The sequence below is a fragment of the Protomyctophum parallelum genome (assembly GCF_964188405.1).
Source record: "Protomyctophum parallelum genome assembly, chromosome: 5".
Lineage (NCBI taxonomy): Eukaryota > Metazoa > Chordata > Actinopteri > Myctophiformes > Myctophidae > Protomyctophum > Protomyctophum parallelum.
In genome coordinates this window covers 29,072,441-29,095,467 of record NC_139702.1, presented here as the reverse complement: position 1 = coordinate 29,095,467, position 23,027 = coordinate 29,072,441, and the positions used below count along the sequence as shown (strand labels likewise).

The window sequence follows — 23,027 nt, the reverse complement described above, 5'->3', positions numbered from 1 at the left end:
CGGTATGGGCTATAGTCCATGTTCAAAAATGATGAAAAACGAGGTTAATTTCTTTTCCAAAATTTCAAAAAACGATGGGCTATAACCCATGTTTTTGGAATTTTTTCATTTTTTTCAAATCCTCAAAAATGATGAAAAACGGCGTGCTATAGTATGCCGTACGGTATGGGCTATAGTCCATGTTAAAAAATGATGAAAAACGAGGTTATTTTTTTTTTTTAATTTCAAAAAACGATGGGCTATAACCCATGTTTTTGGAAATGTTTCATTTTTTTCCAAATCCTCAAAGATGATGAAAAACGGCGTGCTATAGTATGCCGTACGGTATGGGCTATAGCCCATGTTCAAAAATGATGAAAAACAAGGTAATTTATTTTTTCAAAATTTAAAAAAACGATGAACTATAACCCATGTTTTTGGATTTTTTTCAATTTTTCAAATCCTCAAAAATGATGAAAAACAGCATGCTATAGTATGCCGTACGGTATGGGCTATAGCCCATGTTGGGCTGGGCTGGGCTATAACCCATGTTTTTGGAATTTTTTCATTTTTTCAAATCCTCAAAAATGATGAAAAAATGCGTGCTATAGTATGCCGTACGGTATGGGCTATAGCCCATGTTAAAAAATGATGAAAAACGAGGTCAATTCTTTTTTCAAATTTTCAAAAAACGATGGACTATAACCCATGTTTTTGTTATTTTTTCAATTTTTCAAATCCTCAAAAATGATGAAAAACGGCATGCTATAGTATGCCGTACTGTATGGGCTATAGCCCATGTTCAAAAATGATGAAAAACGAGGTTAATTCTTTTTTTTTCAAAATTTCAAAAAACGATGGGCTATAACCCATGTTTTTTGAAATTTTTCATTTTTTTCAAATCCTCAAAAATGATGAAAAACGACGTGCTATAGTATGCCGTACGGTATGGGCTATAGCCCATGTTCAAAAATGATGAAAAACGAGGTTAATTTTTTTTTCAAAATTTCAAAAAACGATGGGCTATAACCCATGTTTTTGGAATTTTTTCATTTTTTTCAAATCCTCAAAAATGATGAAATACGGCGTGCTATAGTATGCCGTACGGTATGTGTTATAGCCCATGTTCAAAAATGATGAAAAACGAGGTTAATTTATTTTTTCAAAATTTCAAAAAACGATGGGCTATAACCCATGTTTTTGGAAAATTTTAATTTTTTTCAAATCCTCAAAAATGATGAAAAACGGCGTGCTATAGTATGCCGTACGGTATGGGCTTTAGCCCATGTTCAAAAATGATGAAAAACGAGGTTAATTTTTTTTTTCAAAATTTCAAAAACGATGGGCTATAACCCATGTTTTTGGAAATTTTTCATTTTTTTCAAATCCTCAAAGATGATGAAAAACGGCGTGCTATAGTATGCCGTACGGTATGGGCTATAGCCCATGTTAAAAAATGATGAAAAACGAGGTTAATTTTTTTTTTCAAATTTTCAAAGAACGATGGGCTATAACCCATGTTTTTGGAAATTTTTCATTTTTTTCAAATCCTCAAAAATGATGAAAAACGGCGTGCTATAGTATGCCGTACGGTATGGGCTTTAGCCCATGTTCAAAAATGATGAAAAACGAGGTTAATTTTGTTTTTCAAATTTTCAAAAACGATGGGCTATAACCCATGTTTTTGGAATTTTTTCATTTTTTTCAAATCCTCAAAGATGATGAAAAACGGCGTGCTATAGTATGCCGTACGGTATGGGCTATAGCCCATGTTAAAAAATGATGAAAAACTAGGTTAATTATTTTTTTCAAATTTTCAAAAAACGATGGGCTATAACCCATGTTTTTGGAAATTTTTCATTTTTTTCAAATCCTCAAAAATGATGAAAAACGGCGTGCTGTATTGACTCTTTTTTTTCTTTTTCTTTTTTACCTTTTCTTAATTCATCAAGAATACATTGTAAAGCATTATTCATACATTACAAATCATTAGTAGACAGTAATACTTTACTTACTTTATTCTGCCACTTTTTGGGCATCGTACTACTTCCACATACTTTATTCCGCTTTATGCAGTTATTTATGCTTATTCTTTTTACCAATTTTTATACATTCTTTTTTAAACTTTTCCTCCAGCTTTAATACATTTTCTACTGTACATTATATACATTGCGTCTTTTGGCGAGCCCACGCAGTTTCTGCAGGGAACTGCTTTCTAGTTTAACTTAAACGCCCAATGCATTCTCTATGGCAATAGCACAAAATTTGGCATGCTACTAGTCCTACATACTTACACCTAGCAACCCCATTCTAGCCTACTTAGGTTCATCTTACGGTGGACATCTTTGCCTGAAAAGGAATCTTTGAAATGTTTCATAGTTTTAGAAATATAGTGCTTTCAAATTTGAGACATTTAACATGGGGCTCAATGACAGCTCTATAGGCACGTCAAAAGTCACTTTCACCTAGAAACTCCATTCACACTTTTTATTATTCAGCTTACTGTGGAGACACATGCTGGAACTTTTTTTTATTTTTATGTTTTGTAGTTTATGAGTTATTTAACTTAAACGCCCAATGCATTCTCTATGGCAATAGCACAAAATTTGGCATGCTACTAGTCCTACATACTTACACCTAGCAGCCCCATTCTAGCCTACTTAGGTTCATCTTACGGTGGACATGTTTGCCTGAAAAGGAATCTTTGAAATGTTTCATAGTTTTAGAAATATAGTGCTTTCAAATTTGAGACATTTAACATGGGGCTCAATGACAGCTCTATAGGCACGTCAAAAGTCACTTTCACCTAGAAACTCCATTCACACTTTTTATTATTCAGCTTACTGTGGAGACACATGCTGGAACTTTATTTTATTTTTATGTTTTGTAGTTTATGAGTTATTTAACGTAAACGCCCAATGCATTCTCTATGGCAATAGCACCAAATTTGGCATGCTACTAGTCCTACATACTTACACCTAGCAACCCCATTCTAGCCTACTTAGGTTCATCTTACGGTGGACATGTTTGCCTGAAAAGGAATCTTTGAAATGTTTCATAGTTTTAGAAATATAGTGCTTTCAAATTTGAGACATTTAACATGGGGCTCAATGGCAGCTCTATAGGCACGTCAAAAGTCACTTTCACCTAGAAACTCCATTCACACTTTTTATTATTCAGCTTACTGTGGAGACACATGCTGGAACTTTTTTTTTTTAATGTTTTGTAGTTTATGAGTTATTTAACTTAAACGCCCAATGCATTCTCTATGGCAATAGCACAAAACTTGGCATGCTACTAGTCCTACATACTTACACCTAGCAACCCCATTCTAGCCTACTTAGGTTCATCTTACGGTGGACATGTTTGCCTGAAAAGGAAGCTTTGAAATGTTTCATAGTTTTAGAAATATAGTGCTTTCAAATTTGAGACATTTAACATGGGGCTCAATGGCAGCTCTATAGGCACGTCAAAAGTCACTTTCACCTAGAAACTCCATTCACACTTTTTATTATTCAGCTTACTGTGGAGACACATGCTGGAACTTTTTTTAATTTTTATGTTTTGTAGTTTATGAGTTATTTAACTTAAACGCCCAATGCATTCTCTATGGCAATAGCACAAAATTTGGCATGCTACTAGTCCTACATACTTACACCTAGCAACCCCATTCTAGCCTACTTAGGTTCATCTTACGGTGGACATGTTTGCCTGAAAAGGAATCTTTGAAATGTTTCATAGTTTTAGAAATATAGTGCTTTCAAATTTGAGACATTTAACATGGGGCTCAATGACAGCTCTATAGGCACGTCAAAAGTCACTTTCACCTAGAAACTCCATTCACACTTTTTATTATTCAGCTTACTGTGGAGACACATGCTGGAACTTTTTTTTATTTTTATGTTTTGTAGTTTATGAGTTATTTAACTTAAACGCCCAATGCATTCTCTATGGCAATAGCACAAAATTTGGCATGCTACTAGTCCTACATACTTACACCTAGCAACCCCATTCTAGCCTACTTAGGTTCATCTTACGATGGACATGTTTGCCTGAAAAGGAATCTTTGAAATGTTTCATAGTTTTAGAAATATAGTGCTTTCAAATTTGAGACATTTAACATGGGGCTCAATGACAGCTCTATAGGCACGTCAAAAGTCACTTTCACCTAGAAACTCCATTCACACTTTTTATTATTCAGCTTACTGTGGAGACACATGCTGGAACTTTTTTTTATTTTTATGTTTTGTAGTTTATGAGTTATTTAACTTAAACGCCCAATGCATTCTCTATGGCAATAGCACAAAATTTGGCATGCTACTAGTCCTACATACTTACACCTAGCAACCCCATTCTAGCCTACTTAGGTTCATCTTATGGTGGACATGTTTGCCTGAAAAGGAATCTTTGAAATGTTTCATAGTTTTAGAAATATAGTGTTTTCAAATTTGAGACATTTAACATGGGGCTCAATGACAGCTCTATAGGCACGTCAAAAGTCACTTTCACCTAGAAACTCCATTCACACTTTTTATTATTCAGCTTACTGTGGAGACACATGCTGGAACTTTTTTTTATTTTTATGTTTTGTAGTTTATGAGTTATTTAACTTAAACGCCCAATGCATTCTCTATGGCAATAGCACAAAATTTGGCATGCTACTAGTCCTACATACTTACACCTAGCAACCCCATTCTAGCCTACTTAGGTTCATCTTACGGTGGACATGTTTGCCTGAAAAGGAATCTTTGAAATGTTTCATAGTTTTAGAAATATAGTGCTTTCAAATTTGAGACATTTAACATGGGGCTCAATGACAGCTCTATAGGCACGTCAAAAGTCACTTTCACCTAGAAACTCCATTCACACTTTTTATTATTCAGCTTACTGTGGAGACACATGCTGGAACTTTTTTTTATTTTTATGTTTTGTAGTTTATGAGTTATTTAACTTAAACGCCCAATGCATTCTCTATGGCAATAGCACCAAATTTGGCATGCTACTAGTCCTACATACTTACACCTAGCAACCCCATTCTAGCCTACTTAGGTTCATCTTACGGTGGACATGTTTGCCTGAAAAGGAATCTTTGAAATGTTTCATAGTTTTAGAAATATAGTGCTTTCAAATTTGAGACATTTAACATGGGGCTCAATGACAGCTCTATAGGCACGTCAAAAGTCACTTTCACCTAGAAACTCCATTCACACTTTTTATTATTCAGCTTACTGTGGAGACACATGCTGGAACTTTTTTTTATTTTTATATTTTGTAGTTTATGAGTTATTTAACTTAAACGCCCAATGCATTCTCTATGGCAATAGCACAAAATTTGGCATGCTACTAGTCCTACATACTTACACCTAGCAACCCCATTCTAGCCTACTTAGGTTCATCTTACGGTGGACATGTTTGCCTGAAAAGGAATCTTTGAAATGTTTCATAGTTTTAGAAATATAGTGCTTTCGAATTTGAGACATTTAACATGGGGCTCAATGGCAGCTCTATAGGCACTTCAAACGTCACTTTCACCTAGAAACTCCATTCACACTTTTTATTATTCAGCTTACTGTGGAGACACATGCTGGAACTTTTTTTTATTTTTATGTTTTGTAGTTTATGAGTTATTTAACTTAAACGCCCAATGCATTCTCTATGGCAATAGCACAAAATTTGGCATGCTACTAGTCCTACATACTTACACCTAGCAACCCCATTCTAGCCTACTTAGGTTCATCTTACGGTGGACATGTTTGCCTGAAGAGGAATCTTTGAAATGTTTCATAGTTTTAGAAATATAGTGCTTTCAAATTTACAATGGGGCTCAATGGCAAAAATGATGAAAAACGGCGTGCTATAGTATGCCGTACGATATGGTCCAAAATGATGAAAAACGAGGTTAATTTTTTTTTGAACAACGATGGGTTATAACCCATCGTTTTTTTATTTTTTCAAATCCTCAAAAATGATGAAAAACGGCGTGCTATAGTATGCCGTACGATATGGGCTATAGCCCATGGTCCAAAATGATGAAAAACGAGGATAATTCTTTTTGTTCAAAAAACGATGGGCTATAACCCATCGTTTTTTTCATTTTTTCATTATTTTCAAATCCTCAAAAATGATAAAAAACGGCGTGCTATAGTATGCTGTACGATATGGGCTATAGCCCATGGTCCAAAATGATGAAAAACGAGGACACATTTTTTTTATTTATAAAAAAACCATGGGCTATAACCCATCGTTTTTTTCATTTTTTCTTTTTTTTCAAATCCTCAAGAATGATGAAAAACGGCGTGCTATAGTATGCGTACGATATGGGCTATAGCCCATGGTCCAAAATGATGAAAAACGAGGATTAAAAAAAAATCAAAAATTCAAAAAACTATGGGCTATAACCCATCGTTTTTTTCATTTTTTTGCCGTACGATATGGGCTATAGCCCATATCGCCGCGGGGGCGGAAGATGGCTCATCGGCAGACAACCCGGTAACGAACACAGGAACGGAAAAGACTACGAGATTGATGACCAGTATACCCGAGGCTCCAACAGCTAAAGCAGGACACATGCTCCAGAACTGCATATGTGGCTGGACAAGGGTTACCTCCACCCATGGCCTGAAGATACACCAGGGCAAGAAAGGGTGCCTAAAGAAGGGTCAACAGGGAAGTCGCATCGACAGCTACTTTTTGAGAAGCAGGTCGAGTCAGTCGACTGAAGTTCAGCAGGAGGATACACACCACAGTCTGCAGGACATCAACACCCCTGCCCCAGAGGAGGAGGAGGAAGGCACAGGAGAACAACTTGAATCCAACACATCACGACCACCGGCAGAGGAGAAGATCCAGGGGCGAAGGCCATTAGTAAAGTGGCCAAAGTCCTGCGACAAGACGCTGTGGAAGGAGGTTAACACTGATCTCTGCAACATCCTAGAAGGGATCAAAGGGTCCACCATGAAGAAGTTGGAGAGAATGGGCAACCTAATCTATGCCTATGGAGCGGAGCGGTTCGGAGTGAACGAAAGCAAACAATCTACTCCGTCAATTCCCACCAAGTCCAGAAGGCAGACAGAAATAGACCGACTTGTCAAGGAGAGAAGGCAGCTGAAGAAGCAATGGAGGAAGGCCACAGAGGAGGAGAAGGAAGGAATAAACGTGCTGCAGGAAGAGATTCAGAGCAGGCTTGCAACACTGAGGAGGGCTGAAAATCTCCTGAAGAAGCGCAGAAGGAAGGAGCACACAAGAACACGCTTCTACAAAGATCCTTTCAAATTCGTCACAAAGGAGAAGAGCGGAAGTCTCTCAGTGTCAAAGGCCACTCTGGAAGAACATCTGAAAAAGTCCTGCACAGATGACCGACACCAGGAAGAGGTTTCACTCCCATCTGACATGCCACCAGTTAATCCACCAGAGCATAAGCTAGATGTTAGTCCACCCAGATGGAGCGAAGTAGACAAAACCGTGCACAGAGCAAGGGCCGCATCAGCTCCAGGTCCCAACAGAGTTCCATACAGGCTCTACAAAAATGCACCGGATGTCCTGCGATTCCTCTGGAAGCTGATGAAAGTCGTGTGGCAGAAGAAGGAGATACCAACATCCTGGCGGAGAGCCGGAGGGATCCTGATCCCCAAGGAAAAGGAATCCTCAAAAATCGTCCAGTCCCGCCAGATCAGCCTTCTAAATGTCGAGGGAAAAATCTTCTTCAGTGTGGTCGCGCACAGACTGGCAGGATACCTACAGAGAAACAACCTGATTGACACGTCAATCCAGAAAGCAGGTATCTCGGGCTTCTCAGGGTGTGTGGAACACGCCAGTGTGATCTGGCATCAGATCCAGGTCGCCAAGAGGGAGAAAACAGACCTCCACGTGGTGTTTCTGGACCTCGCCAATGCTTTTGGCTCAGTTCCTCACAACCTCCTGTGGACAGCCTTCAAGTACTTCAGGGTCCCACCAGCTCTCACATCACTTGTCAAGGCCTACTTCCAGAATGTCCAGCTCTGTGTGACAACAACAGAGTTTACTACATCATGGCACCATCTGGAAGTGGGAATCATGGCCGGCTGCACCATCTCCCCACTAGCCTTCACCCTGGCCATGGAGGTCATCATCAGGGCCTCTCGATGGGTGGTTGGAGGACAGCGAATAAAACCTGGCCTGAGGCTGCCGCCGATTAGAGCCTACATGGACGACCTCACAACACTCACCATGACCAAGGCTTGCACTGTACGGCTACTGGGAAAGCTCCAGGAAAACATTGAGCTGGCCCGCATGAAGATCAAGCCGTCCAAGTCCAGAAGCATCTCCATAGTCAAGGGGAAGCTGGTAGACCACCGCTTCCACATTGGCGAGGAACCCATTCCAACGGTCACCGAGAAGCCTGTGAAAAGCCTAGGTCGCTGGTATGACGCCTCCCTCAAAGACAAAGAGCAAGTAGAGCAGCTCAGGAAGGAGGTAGTCATTGGCCTGGAAAACATAGATAAAACCCTGCTTCCTGGCAAGCTGAAACTCTGGTGCATGCAGTACGGACTACTTCCTCGTCTCCTGTGGCCACTAACACTCTATGAAGTCCCGCTCTCAAAGGTGGAAAAGCTGGAGAGACTGGTCAACTCATATGTAAGGAAGTGGCTCGGCCTTCCCAGGTGCCTCAGCAGCATTGGGCTCTATGGAAAAGGGATGTTACACCTACCCATTTCCAGTCTGGCAGAGGAGTACAAGTGCGCCAAAGTAAGACTGGAGATGATGCTCCTGGATTCAAATGATCCATTTGTAGCCCAAGCTGCCCCCATCCTGGCCACTGGGAGGAAGTGGACCCCATTGGTCGCAACTGAGCAGGCAAAGGCAGCACTTAGACACAGGGACATCGTGGGCCGAGTACAAGAGGGGAGGAGTGGTCTCGGCCTTGAGGCCAGTACACCGGCCTGGAGCAAGGCCAACCCATCTCAGAGACGTAAGCTGCTGGTCCAGAGGTACGTCAGGAAGAGGAAGCAGGAAGGCGCGCAAAGGCTGTTGCGCAGGTAAAGCAAGGGCAGTGGATGGCATGGGAAGGAGTGGAGAAGAGGAAGATCTCCTGGAAAGATCTGTGGGAGATGGAGGCATTCAGGGCGAGCTTCACCATCAGGGCTGCCTACGACGTCTTACCTTCTCCTGCCAACCTAAGCCAGTGGTATGGTGAAGACCCCACGTGCCCTCTATGTCCAAGTCTAGCAACACTGAAGCACATCTTAGTGGGATGCAAGACCAGCCTCACCCAAGGTCGTTACACCTGGCGGCACAACCAGGTGCTAAAGTGTCTTGCAGCAGTGCTGGAAAGTCGCCGGACAAGCGTGAACTCCCTTCCTCCCCCGTCATCCCGTTGGCAGCCAACACCATTTGTTCGGGAGGGCAAGGGTAAAGCAAGCAGCACCACCGCAAAACCAGCTTGGCAGAGCACGGGACTGGAAGATGCTGGCAGACCTGGACACAAAACTCTGCTTCCCAGCTGAGATCGCATCCACCAACCTGCGACCAGACCTGGTTCTGTGGTCAGCCTCGCTCAAGCTCGTCTTCATCATCGAACTCACTGTGCCCTGGGAGGGTGCAGTGGAGGAGGCCTACGAGCGGAAGATGCTGAGGTACGCCGATCTCGCAGCAGATGCTCAACAACAAGGCTGGAAAGCGAAGGTCTGCCCAGTGGAAGTAGGTTGCAGAGGGTTCGTAGCTACCTCAACATCTAGGCTACTCAGGGAGATGGGAGTACGAGGGAAGGCCCACCGGCAGGCGGTCAAGGACCTCTCCAGGGCTGCTGAAAAGGGGAGTCAGTGGCTGTGGATGAAGAAAAAGGACCCCACATGGGCCTTCAGATGAGTCTGTGACATCTAGTAGGGAGTGAACCTGGGACGCTGGGATTCACTGCTGAACCCTCTGGAGGTGTCGTGGGCCAGTCAGCGAAACACCCAAGAAGGAGGGCCTGCCCACCTGATGACCCAAACGATGTCACTGCTCATCTGAAAACCCACAGTGTCTCTCATCGGTGCTTCGATTACCAACATCAATCCTACACAACAGGTATGCGGTCAGGCGCAAGCTTGGCTCAGGGAGGAGGACGCCCCTGCCATGCAGAGTCCACTGCACTTTGGATTACAACATAATTTCCTGTGTTTCATGAAACAAAACATGGTCCAAAATGATGACGTTCTCTACCGCAACATACTTAAAAGTATAGCGGTGTATGAGAATGGGTGTTGCGGAGGATGAGAAACTGTTTCTCATCCTCCGCAACACCCATGATGATGTTTTGCTAACAACATACGTAGAAGCCTACATTCTTACACCTAGCAACCCCATTCTAGCCTACTTAGGTTCATCTTACGGTGGACATGTTTGCCTGAAAAGGAATATTTGAAATGTTTCATAGTTTTAGAAATATAGTGCTTTCAAATTTACAATGGGGCTCAATGGCAGACATTGGCACGTCAAAAATCACTTTTACCTAGAAACTCCATTCACACTTTTTTATTATTCAGCTTACTGTGGAGACACATGCTGGAACTTTTTTACTTTGAAATGTTTTATAGTTTCTGTGTTATTTAACTTAAACGCCCAATGCATTCTCTATGGCAATAGCACAAACGTTGGCATGCTACTAGTCCTACATACTTAAACCTACCAACCCCATTCTAGCCTGCCTGAAAAGGAATCTTTGAAAGGTGTCATAGTTTTAGAAATATAGTGCTTTCAAATTTGAGACTTTTAACATGGGGCTCAATGGCAGATAAAAAAATCACTTTCACCTAGAAACTCCATTCACACTTTTGAGTGGTGCAACCACTCCTACATCCAGCATGCAATGTCCATGTACCTGTGTGTGTGTGTGTGTGTGTGTACCTGTATGTATAAGTATGTTACTTATTTATACCAGTAGGGGGCACCAGAGTGGTGCAATTGGAACGATACAGAGAAGAAATTGGACGATACAAATTGGAATGATACAGAGAACCAATAGACGGGAGTTGCACCACTCGGTTCACACTGGTGTGATTTTTATTATTCAGCTTACTGTGGACTCTGGAGACACATGCTGGAACTTTTTACTTTGAAATGTTTTGTAGTTTGAGTTATTTAACTTAAACGCCCAATAATAGCACAAACTTTGGCATGCTACTATAGTCCTACATACTTACACCTAGCAACCCCATTCTGGGGTTGGTTCACTTCTACAGAGCCACTGTGGAGAGTGTCCTCGTCTTCTCAGTCTCAGTGTGGTATGGAAACACCACCGTCTTAGAGAGGAAACAACTGGAAAGGGTGGTACGCAGTACGCACAGCGTCAAAAATCATTGGCCTCGACCTTCCATCCGTCTCCTCTATCTACATTCTACACCATACGCACCAAGCACAGGATGCAGAAGGTGATTGCCGACCCCTCCTACCCGGCCTGCTCTCTTTTCGCAGCCCTGCACTCAGGTAAGAGACTCCGGTCTCTAAAGTGCAATACCTCCCTCTTTAAGAACAGCACTTATCCCGAGGCTGTTCGCCTCCTGAATGCTGACCCTCTTTTCACTCACACTTTACAGCGTGAAGCTGCTTTGTAAAACGATGAACTGTGATGAAATTGCTATTTATTTATTCAACATGAATTGTAACGTTTTGCATTCTTCTTATTTATCGGTCCCCCTCATATGACGTTTGTACTTTTGTATCTTGTTCTGTCTGATTATGTGATGTGAAATGAATGTGTCTTTTTGTATGTCTGTTTTTAGTGCACTGAAACAAATTTCAATCAACTCTGTTGACATGGCAATAAAGTCTTGAATCTTGAAAAATTACATTCATACTTGAACTACAAGAGGATAAGTTCTATAAAAAGTGGGAAAAGCAACCTTTCTTCTTTCATTTCCTTTTTGTCTCTTGCTTTGTTTTTTTCCCTTTTTGTAATGCCCGTTTCTTTTCTTTCCCGTTTGTTGGCTTTGTCTTTGTTTCTCAATAAAAATGGGGAAAAAAAGAACAGTCTCTGTGGAACATGGTTCACCAACACTTGCTGCTTTGCACCTGTACGATGACAAATAAATCCCTCTCAATTTACACTCAGGAAAGACAGAAACAGAATGAAACGGTCACAAAAACAGTTGTTTTTTGTTACAAACCTTTTATTAAGATATTCAGATTTTTTTTTTCAGTCTGTTTTCTTTTGTTTTTCTTTACAGTAGTTAATGTGCAATTATCTTTATTACCGGGTCACAGTTAGGATTTCACAAAGTTATTGGCACTTGGAACACATGGGGGAACACTGGCATGTACATGGGCAGGGATGTGTGGAGGGACCGGGAGGGAGGGGGGGCTGGGGGGTCAACCACTTGAACCCTCTAGTCTCAGAGAAACCGCCCTGAGTTTTACAACTGCACTCTGCCCCGCTTTTTTCCGTCCACACCAAATGTCTTCGGCAGAAAATAACCGATCTACATGCTCAAACACATCTAGAGCTTCTGAGATCAGCTATTTTGGGCGAACGTTCCCCCCAGAATAGGCATGCTGGGGTTCAAGTGGTTGGTGGGGGGGTCAAGGGGGAAACACAGCAGGGTTTGGGAGGGGTGGATAGTTTCTTTGACATCAGTAGACACTACTGCATTGGGGCGGGTGGAGGGGGAGGGGGGGGGGATTCTTTCCAAAAGCTGTGTTTCTGTTCTTTTTTTTAAATTCTTTCCGTTTTTCTGGGATATGAAGAATAATAATCATAAGAATAATACCTCATGCTGCGAGTGCACATCTAACAATCAAACTTCGATAGTGCTTCTATGTAATAATGTACAGTTTATATATTTATATATTTATAGTGGGGGGGGGAAACAATTGTTCTGCAGAGTATCTTTTTACCCTACGACACCAGAGACAAGAGAGAGAGAAAAAAATAAAGTATAGTCATTCACGGTTGCTATGGTAAATATGTAAGCCCCGCCCCTCCTTATATGATTTCTGAGGTAAAAGTGTCTTTGACATTGACTCTCGTCTTCCGTCCTTTTTGCTAAATACCCTGCAGTATACATACACTGTTTGGAGCGAAACTCTGCTGAGCTCGTCCATTTTTTGTTCCTGAAGAAAAAATGGTACCTGCTTAAAAAACATCAGCCACACCAGCCTAAAAGCCCTTCTTAAACCAAACTAGCCACCGACGACAGCAGGTATGCGTGGGGTTAGGGTCTGCTATGGCTGACAGCTCCCGAGGTAACTGGTAACGTTTCCGAAACTGCATCAGTGACACACACACCGGGGTGCAAGCGCCGGCCACAGGGGGGCGAGTGAGTGGGCGCCAGTCAGCCCTAGTGTGCGTTTATCTCAGAGGTTTTGCGTGTGTTCATGTTAATGTGGTGTAAGTAAGAGTGTGTGTGTGTGTGTGTTTTTTTGTTTTGTCTCTGGTGCGTGGGGCCCTTTGAAAAGAGCTGAGGACTGAGGAGTACTAGAAGTAAATGTTTCTGGATAGAAAGACTACGTACAAGGCTTGCTTGCCTTTCAGTGGCATGCACAGAACGCACACAATACCGGAGCGCGGGGAAATAAAAAATAAAAACACGTGGAGTTAAAAGTTTAGGCCGCAGCGCAGAAGTCAACGATGACCCCGGCAAGGTGACGGAGGAGGGCAAGGTGGAGGGGGGGGTTGGGGTTGTCTGAGATAAGACTAGAGAGGAGAGGAAAGCTGAGCTGATGCAGAGTGATAGCTTATATACGATAAAGATAAGACACGCTTTCTCCAGGTGACTGTGAATATTACACACATCCCACCTCTCAGCTTGCATCCTCTGTTCTCGAGTACACTGTAAAATCCTCAGTGTTCATTTAATACAAAGAGTGTAAAAAAACATTAAAACACGACCCTTTTTTTTTACATTCTCAAGCGTTAAATCAACACTATGGACTACTTTAAATACATGGATGTTAATCGCTGATATCCATCCTCATTTTTCAACAGGGTTCCTGTTCATTTTCAACCATTGAAATCGGTTTTGATCTCTCCAGACTTTTGACTATCTGGACTTGACTTTGTTCAGCACACAGCTAACGATATTCTCTTCAATACGTGAGTCAACCGAGCAACCACCGGTTCCCAACCTTTTCTGAATCAGCAGGGCCCCATTTGGAAAATCTATAAAAAGTGTTGTGTGTGTGCATTTTTCAGGGAATGTTCATTTAAATGATTAATCATTCAATTGTTTTCCGACTTGGTATCACTATGAAAACAAAAGGTTTTAAAGAAACTCTTTTCTTTCATTATGTTATTAATAAAGTCTTATTGTTTTGCCAATTATTTGGAAGCCCACGCCTACAGGTTGAGAATTGCGGTTCTACGGTAACAGATCACGTCAAATCACGTGTGGAACTGAACATGCTTTTTGTATCAAAAAGGGTTGCCTGTCTCGGGAACCCCGTTTGAACGGACTTATCCTTCCCTTTACCCCCCTCCCTCCCCTCCCCCACCTTAAGACCAACCTCCCCATGCAGAAGTGTTTGTACAGTCTCCACTCCCAGTTCCTGCCTGGGGGGGGAAAGGGGGAGGGGCACATCAACAGTTTACAATAAAATAACTTTTTTTTCTTTTTTTCAAATGCCAAAGTGTGTGAGCAAATAAAAACACAAAATAAAAGAGGAATAGTACAAAAAAATATTAAAAACAAAAACAAACAAAAATAATTAAAACTACAAAAAAGAACCCTCACATTTTGAACTCCGTTCCCCAAGACCCCCCCCCCCCCCCCCCCCCCCCCCCCTCAATCCCACTGTTGACACCGGGCGTCCAAAAAAAATCCGCAGACAGGAAGTGACCCAGGGAGTGTGCTCAGAAAGGTGCAGAGGCTCTGGCTCGTGGCGTCTCAGCGTGGGACTGGCGCGAGCACTCACCCAAAGGTGCTTTTTGTTTCGTTTAGAAAGATTATTCCACCCTCCCTCGTTGTCACTTCCCCTGCCTGTGGGAATGGCCGCCGAAACGGTGGTCGACAGCGAGACCGGCAGACAGACAGACGGATGGATGGAAGAGGCAAAGCACAGAACCACTGCAGTGCCCTCTCTTTAGTTTAGGAAGTTTCAGTCAGTATTTTCAATCAACTGACAGGCTTTTATTTGGCGTTTAGATGCCAGCCTTTGCTGCTGGCAATGTATGGATTATTTAGTCTCGTGTCAGATGGGTAAAATCAGGAGCAGTGCCCTCTTTCGGCCTGATCCTAAGGTGCTTGGATGAATACAGTGATCAGGACTCAGAATTTACAATCTTTAGACCGTCTGAGATCACTGCTTCTTCTTGGTCTTTTTGTGCCCTCTGTTGGCCATGTGCAGTTACTGCAGCTGCAGAGTGGGTGCGCCCGCCGCCCTCCTCTTGCACAAGCTGCAGTAGCTTAATTTCGCCACCAGATGGCGACCCACCAGTCACATCAGTGACCCATGCAGTCAAACCCTCCAGTAGCTTATTCTGTATGGAAAAGCTGGCGTGGAAAAAGCCAGGTCAAGTAAACTTCTAACTCTTTGTGTTGATTTCCAATGGAAGATGATGAGTAAAAGCCTAGGTAAAAAAAAAAAAAGTCTTCACAAGACAGCGTACACTCGTACAGTCACACTTTGCCTGGTAAGAATGTTTTGGACAGACATTCAGGCATATAATAATAATATAGCCTTAAATGAAGTGAGCCTGACAGTGTTCTTCCTCTTGCCTGGACATTCCATGTCATCTGTCTGAGTCCCCCCCCCCCCCCCACACACACACCTTAACAGTACAGTAATCCACACTCTGGTCCAGCAACAGAACTGCTCCCCCACCCCATCCCCCAGCACCTTCATCCATACACAATCACAATGCAAAAATATGTGGTTCTCTTTCTCTTTCTCTAAACTAGTTTACAGCTCCTGGTTTCTCCATTTTCTGGTTTCTTCTACGTTTGTTTTTCTCTTTTTTTTGGTCCTTTTTTCTTTTTTTATACATAACTTGGCAACTCTTAATGTTAAACATGTTGAATTATTAGTAGCATCTCTTTTAAAAAATAACTTTCAACAACTACAGTACATTAGTTCAATTGTAGAAAAAAATAATACAAAATAAAACAAAAGCCCACCAGCAACAGAAAAAAAGGACATGATTAAGTAACAAAAACAAAGTCTGTAGATATGCGTTTTCTGAAATGTCTACAAAGCTCTTACTAGAAGCATCGTCTAGCTCGTATCGTTTAAAAAAAATAAAAATAAAAACTCCTTCTCTGACTCTCCCAATCCTCCCACAGCCTTAAGTCATAAAACTTACATACTCAAATTGTTGCACATCCTCTCTCACAGTTCAGTAGCACTGTGCTTTTCTGGTCTTTACCGTCACTCACAATTTAAAAGAGAGGAAAAAAGATGGGGAAGAGGTCTTAAACACTATCAACAATTTCAGAAACGTTTCACAAGTTTTCCTAAAATAGTAAAAGAATAACAGAACTACAAGCTAAGCTCACAATGTGCCGTGATGCCGTGCCGTGATGCCAAAAAATTGTGAGTTTGTATTTTCGCAAATTTGTCATGCGATGATACCGTCTGTAGGGCTAACTAAAGTGGTTAAAGAATGGTTTGTTGTTTGGCAGAGTAGCCTCCAGCGTTCCAACACTTATCCAGCCAACGAATGCACCCGGGGAGAACAGGCCTAGAGCAGAAAAGCTAGACTGGGGAGTGGGGACGTAACCTTTCAAGTCTGAAACAAGCGTACCGTTTCTGGACTCTAATCTTTTTTTCGGCTATAAAGCGATAAACATGTCAGTCGGCTTTGTTATTTAAAGAAATCAACAGAGCGGTTTTGGGAAGCCAAATGAAGAAGAAGCATGTGAGGATTCTATAGCATGGCTACAAAACTCCCTCCAGTCGATACCTCCTTCCTCGGCAAGCTTACATAAACAAACAAGCCTCATATTTATCTGGATGGCAGAGGTCCAGGGAGAGGTCCCCGCCTGTCCTGTCATTTATTTTCTCCCCCCCCACGCTGCCTCCTCCTCTCTGCCTCTTTGTCTGGATTGCGGCTTCGCTCATGTGACAACAGTGCCGCAATGCCTCATCTGTCCTGGGAGATTCTTAACAAGCAGGTCTCTCCTCTTTGGAAAGGAGAGGAGAGGAGAACAGCCCCCTCCCCCTCCCGTCTCCTCTCCTTCCCTCCATCGTTAACCCCCACCACCCCACACACCAAAGTCCTAGCATAGAATTACAATTTCATATATATAAATAAAAAGAGAATATAATTAGATTTTTTTAAAGTTGGTTCAAGAAAACAGCCTCCATCCACATTCAAGTTGTGATTGGCGGACAGTTACGATTTCTGATCAATCAGCGGCAGCAGGCCCGGGTTGGGGGTGGTATAGAAATAGTTAGATTGGAACGTTATCATAATCAATCATAATCATCAATCAGCATTATTATCCTCATCTATGATCGTCTGTATCTGATTATTTAAAAAAGGTGCAGAACACACTGGCAGAGCATCGTCTCCCTGGGGTGTGGACTGCACGCAATCCATCGCTTTCCCCCTCTCTCACACACACACACACACACACACACACACACACACACACACACACACACACACACACACACACACACACACACACACACACACACACACACACACACACACACACACACACACACACACACACACACACACACACACACACACACACGCATTCTCATGAGGCACAATCACAGATGTGCGTTGTGATATGCATGCATGCATGGTTGCATACTGACATACTAACACACACACACCATCTGTTGTTTAGCACAGTAACCACACTGTCATAAACACACACCAAAATGTAGGCGCACAATAACACTCTCACCCACACACACACACACACACACACACACACACACCCAGGACTTCACTTTCACAAGGTCGGGGAATGGGGCAGACGCTCCGCAGAGATTTGGGACCTAAAGGAAAAACGGAGGAGTCAATACCCGCCCAAAACAGCGAGGCTGCCTAACAATGAGATCGAATGGCATTTTGATGGGGTTTGTTTAGTGAAGGCGTGACTGCGTGATGATGACTGTCTGGACACTGTCTACCTCTCAGCCAGCAAGCTCTGTGTGTGTGTGTGATAGAGAGACCCCCACCCACCCACACACACACACACAGAAGTGAGAAAGATAAATAGTTTTATATTTAAAGTACTTTCACCCTGGTGTCCTTATTCTGGGCACGTCATTATAGGTGGAAGTATTCCAAAGTGTTCCTAAAATAGCCCGTCATCATCGCGACACGTGGCCATCGAGCTTGTCGACCGGCTTCCCCCCCCCCGAATATCCAATTTATAAAATAGGGCTTTAGAGTGGTTAAAGTGAGGAGAATGAAAAATGGGGGGGGGGTTAGACAGAGTGAAACAAGAGAGACATGCAGGGGGAAGAGATTTCCATTCTTCCCGTGTCCCATTCAAGGGGTCTTTGGAGCGTGATGGTTGCCACAGTATACACGCGTTGTGCTCGCCTTAAACATTTGTGGACGACATGCGAGGAAGAAGAAATGATTGAAGCACTTTTTAATGCTCTGTAACTGACTCGTGATCGCTCGATTCTGCGGTATAAATGTACAGGCACACATGTACAGTGCGTGTACAGTACGTGTACAGTACGTGCATGTGTGCCATGTTTGCGTATATGCTACTAAAATGGTAGCACTCTCTATAGCCCCGCCGTGGTTTAACTACGCAATATGGCTGTCGATTGAAAGCGCATATGCATGCAGTTTTGATATGCCACAGATGTACGGGGCTGCATACAATGGATATGTGACTCTGCAGATGACTGTGTGTGCGTGCGCACGCAAGCGTGTGTGTGTGGTACGTCTCTCTCTCTCTCTCTCTCTCTCTCAGAGGCAGACAAAACAAACAAACATCCACCCACATACCACCCACTCATACGCACACTGATTGAAATACACACACACATGCATGTCGCATGCACATGCGCATACACTCACACGTAAACACACGCACACACACACACACACACACACACACACACACACACACACACACACACACACACACACACACACACACACACACACACACACACACACACACACACACACACACACACACACACACACACACACACACACACACACACACACACACACACACACACACACACACACACTAGCTGTGCAGAGATGAACACTGAAACACCCACACACAGCGACAGGCATGCGCAGTTGGCTTGTTGAAGCCAGACACACACACGTATACAGCACATACATCCAGACGCAGAGTCAGCCTGGCATAGACATGCGCATTACACACACACACACACACACACACACACACACACACAGTCTCTCTCTCCCTCTTGTGCTCCCATCAAAAGCTCTTCATGTGAGGAAGCAAACACTAACACGCATGACTCCATAAATGGCAATGGAGGGAACATCGGAGGGTGGTGGTGGGGGGGGCATTATACATACCACACGCACACATGTGCACGTTTATATATGCCTGCACATACACACACACCCACCCACACACACACACCAATGAAGCAGAGACACACCAGCACGCATGCATGCATGCATTCACACCGAATCATCCAAGCATCCCGTCCACACCCCTACCCCTCCTCCCTCCCTCCTTCCCTAGCTCTCTCTCTCTCTCTCGCTTGTTCTCCCCTCCTCCCCGAGGAGACTGTAACTGTCCCCTCTCTCTCTCTCTCTCTCTCTCTCGTTCAGGCAGACTCTAAGCTCTTTTCTCTTTTAAGGCGGCAGTTTTTAAACAACGCGTAAAAAAACAAACATTTCAACAATATGTGCAAATTTCTCCTCCTTGCTTCGCCTCTCCCTCTTCCACTCTCTCCCTCGCTCTACTGCGTCCTTCTCTCTCTCTCTCTCTCTCTCTCTCTCTCTCTCTCCCCTCAGTGACGAACCGTTGTTGTACCACATATGGGCAGCTAAAGCCAGCCGGGTTCTCAAAGTGGGGGTCCGGGGACAACCCCAGGGGTCTTTGAGGGGATTCCAGAGGGGGTCCCCCCCGGCTATGGTTGGTCGGTGGTCTCTAAATGAATACCAAACTGGAGGTTCGTGAAATTAAAAAGTGTGAGCTAAGCCGACGCAGGGTGTGTGTGAGGAAGGAGGGGGGGTCAACTAAGGAGAGAAACACATTCTCTAGTCTGCCTAATCTATACTGTAGGTGCTTTCTGGATCAGCACTCTTTGACCCTTTTGATATAATTAATAAAAGCCCCCCCCAAAAAAGCCTTGATATATAAATACACGTGTAAAGAAAAAAGGAGGAAAAAAAATGCATTTACGTAAACAAATTTGCCTTCTCTTGAAACCATGACCCCAATAAGGCAACAATTTTAATAACACTGGTGTTAAAAAAGAAATAATAGAGAAAAGAACAAGCTAAAAAAAAACTCAGATAATCGTCTAGAAAACATCTTGATGGCTTTCTCTTTTGGTTAATTGCCGGGGAGAGTTCCAAACAATAATTCCACATCTGTGCTATGCTTGCTCCTGTGTTTAGCTTAAGAGATCCAGAGAGGGGTTTATGACTGTGACTGCCCCCCCCCCCCACAATCACCTGTGTGTGTGTGTGTGTGTGTGTGTGTGTGTGTGTGTGTGTGTGTGAGTGTGTGTGCAAACACATGTGTGTGACATTCTGTCCTAAACACACAGGCATCTGGCAATCCAAGCATCAATAAACCTACAGTGACACTGAGCAGACACACACACACACACACACACACACACACACACACACACACACACACACACACACACACACACACACACACACACACACACACACACACTTTATTGGGGCAGGGGTGAGCTGCTATACTCTGGCCTCTTTTGGTTCAGAGCATCATGGATCAGGAGTTAAGCTATAGATATGGAGTCAGGAAATGGCTGGTTTTCTTTGAGTTCATCCATTTTATTAAATTTAGACTTTATTGGATTTACTTCTTTTTTTTAATTCTATGCTTGTATATATATTTTGTATCATTCTTGTGTCTGTGTAATAAAGGGTAGATTTCTACTCATCATTTAAAATATTTAGATCTTTCGGTAAATAATGTATTCATTTTTAAGACCATAATGTGTGTGCTTTTTTTCGGCATTGCAAGGCTATTTAATCTGGGCCACAAATGATCGCTGTGAGCCGATCTATCAGCTCACAGCGTGTCGCGGACGCGGCGTGTTGTGAGCTTGTAGATCTGGTTATGTCTAGCATGCGACGCCATCATAGAACTAAGCATGAATCATGCTTGAACCTCTCGTCACAGCCCCGCCCTCACACATGCTGGACGACGTAAACAAAAACTATTCTAGTACAAATTTCCAGACTTGTCGTCAGAGTTCAAGTTTCTCAGCTGGACTTTGGCCATTTTTTAAAACAACGTATGCCCATCACAGCCGTTTGTAACAGTCATATATTAAGACGGCGGGTCTTTGTTTAGTCGCATTAATTAGGGGGGGGGGGGGGGGGGGGACAGAACCACAAAATGTCTCTCTCTAGATGTATCCCTTGTGCATGGCTTCCCATAGCATCCACCCACACATAAGCACATAAGCACCAAACAGACATCGAAGGCCCCTCTGCAACGACTCGTTAGTTCACAGTGTTTTCAGCTGCATTGTGGGAAGGCGGTGGTGTCACGGGGGTGTTCACACTCCAGCCATTTAGGGTGAGACAAAATCACTCCACTGACTGCACGACTGATACAATATCCATTTGTAATATGTTCTGGTCCCCTTTCTGAAAGGCATGCCTTCGATATAGACCGAGCACTTCGCCAAGGCTCGTCACGGCCTGGTTACTGTAGTGTGGCCCCATTTGCTGCACATTTAGTCTGCTTGTGCTTGCGTGTGTGTGTGTGTGCCTGACTGCGTGTATACGTTGACGGATGAATAATCTGGCCAAGCGTGTGTGTGTGTGTGTCTGTGACAATAATACATCGCCTGGCCTAGCTCTCCCCATTCTCTTTTTCTGCCGCAGCACACGTGATGACTTGTACACGCAAGCCATTAGACCCTCCATCCACACACAGATACGAACACATGCACTGCTGTGATCCATGCCTTGCACCAACAGGTGAATTAAGCACCTTTATCCATGCCAGGCAAGCACACATCCAACATACAGATCCTTTTGACGGTGCTTCTGCTTCTCCTGGATATGGCAAAGAATATATATTCTCAGGGATATAAATGCACACATGTGCGCAGCAAAAAAACGTTAATGTTTTTTTTGTAATGCCAAACTAACAGGCAGAAACATATTTGGAATTTTGTAACTCCTTCAGGTTATAAAAAAAGGGTGATGGATATCAATTGGATTTCAGCACTGTCTTTTTTTCCCTCTCATTTCCAACAACCTATTTCGCCGCTCTTCTCTTTCTGAAACGAAGCGTGATTCGATTGTACTCATACCGCATATAATGATAACAGTGCATTTATCAGCAAACACCACACATCCCTTGCTACCTCTGACAATCATTGGTAACAGTCCCTCTCACGCGGAAGCCGTGGCAAATCAAACACACAACAAAACAAACTCATGGGGGGGGAGAAGCATACAAAGAACACATACTGTCCTTTTTGAAAGACTCAAATGTGTTTGGGGGGAGGGGGAAGGGGATATAAATGAAAAAAAAGGCGCTCAGCAGGGCAGGGAACAATCTATTTTCAACATCTAAATCACAGTGGCTGATACATCCACTCCGATGGCCAGTTTTACCATCAAAAAACAGTGGTGGGTCACCTAGTTGGTTGCCACCCTGATGGGGTACAAAAAATGGGGAGTGGCGATTTAGAAACCGTGCAAATATACATCATTTATTATACATCAATATTACATAATTCCAACCCTTTCCTCGACCCCCCCTCTCTCTGCTCCCCCGCGACGACGACAGCCTTCGACGGGGCTGACTGAATGACTTCCAGCGTCTTGGTAAAACCCACTCCATACAATCTGACGTCTGTTGACTCTCATACGCTGCGGTCCAGACACTTCAGCACGCATACATTCAATATCAAAACGACAGTGTTATCGGACTTTTTTGGGGGGGGGGGGG

The 23,027-nt window shown here is 43.2% G+C and overlaps 1 protein-coding gene across 1 annotated transcript in view; it reads right to left on the bottom strand.

Moving 5' to 3' along the window:
- LOC310859477 (E3 ubiquitin/ISG15 ligase TRIM25-like) overlaps positions 1-23,027 on the bottom strand; it is a 289,970-nt gene that overhangs the window by 175,775 nt on the left and 91,168 nt on the right. The window lies entirely within an intron of this gene.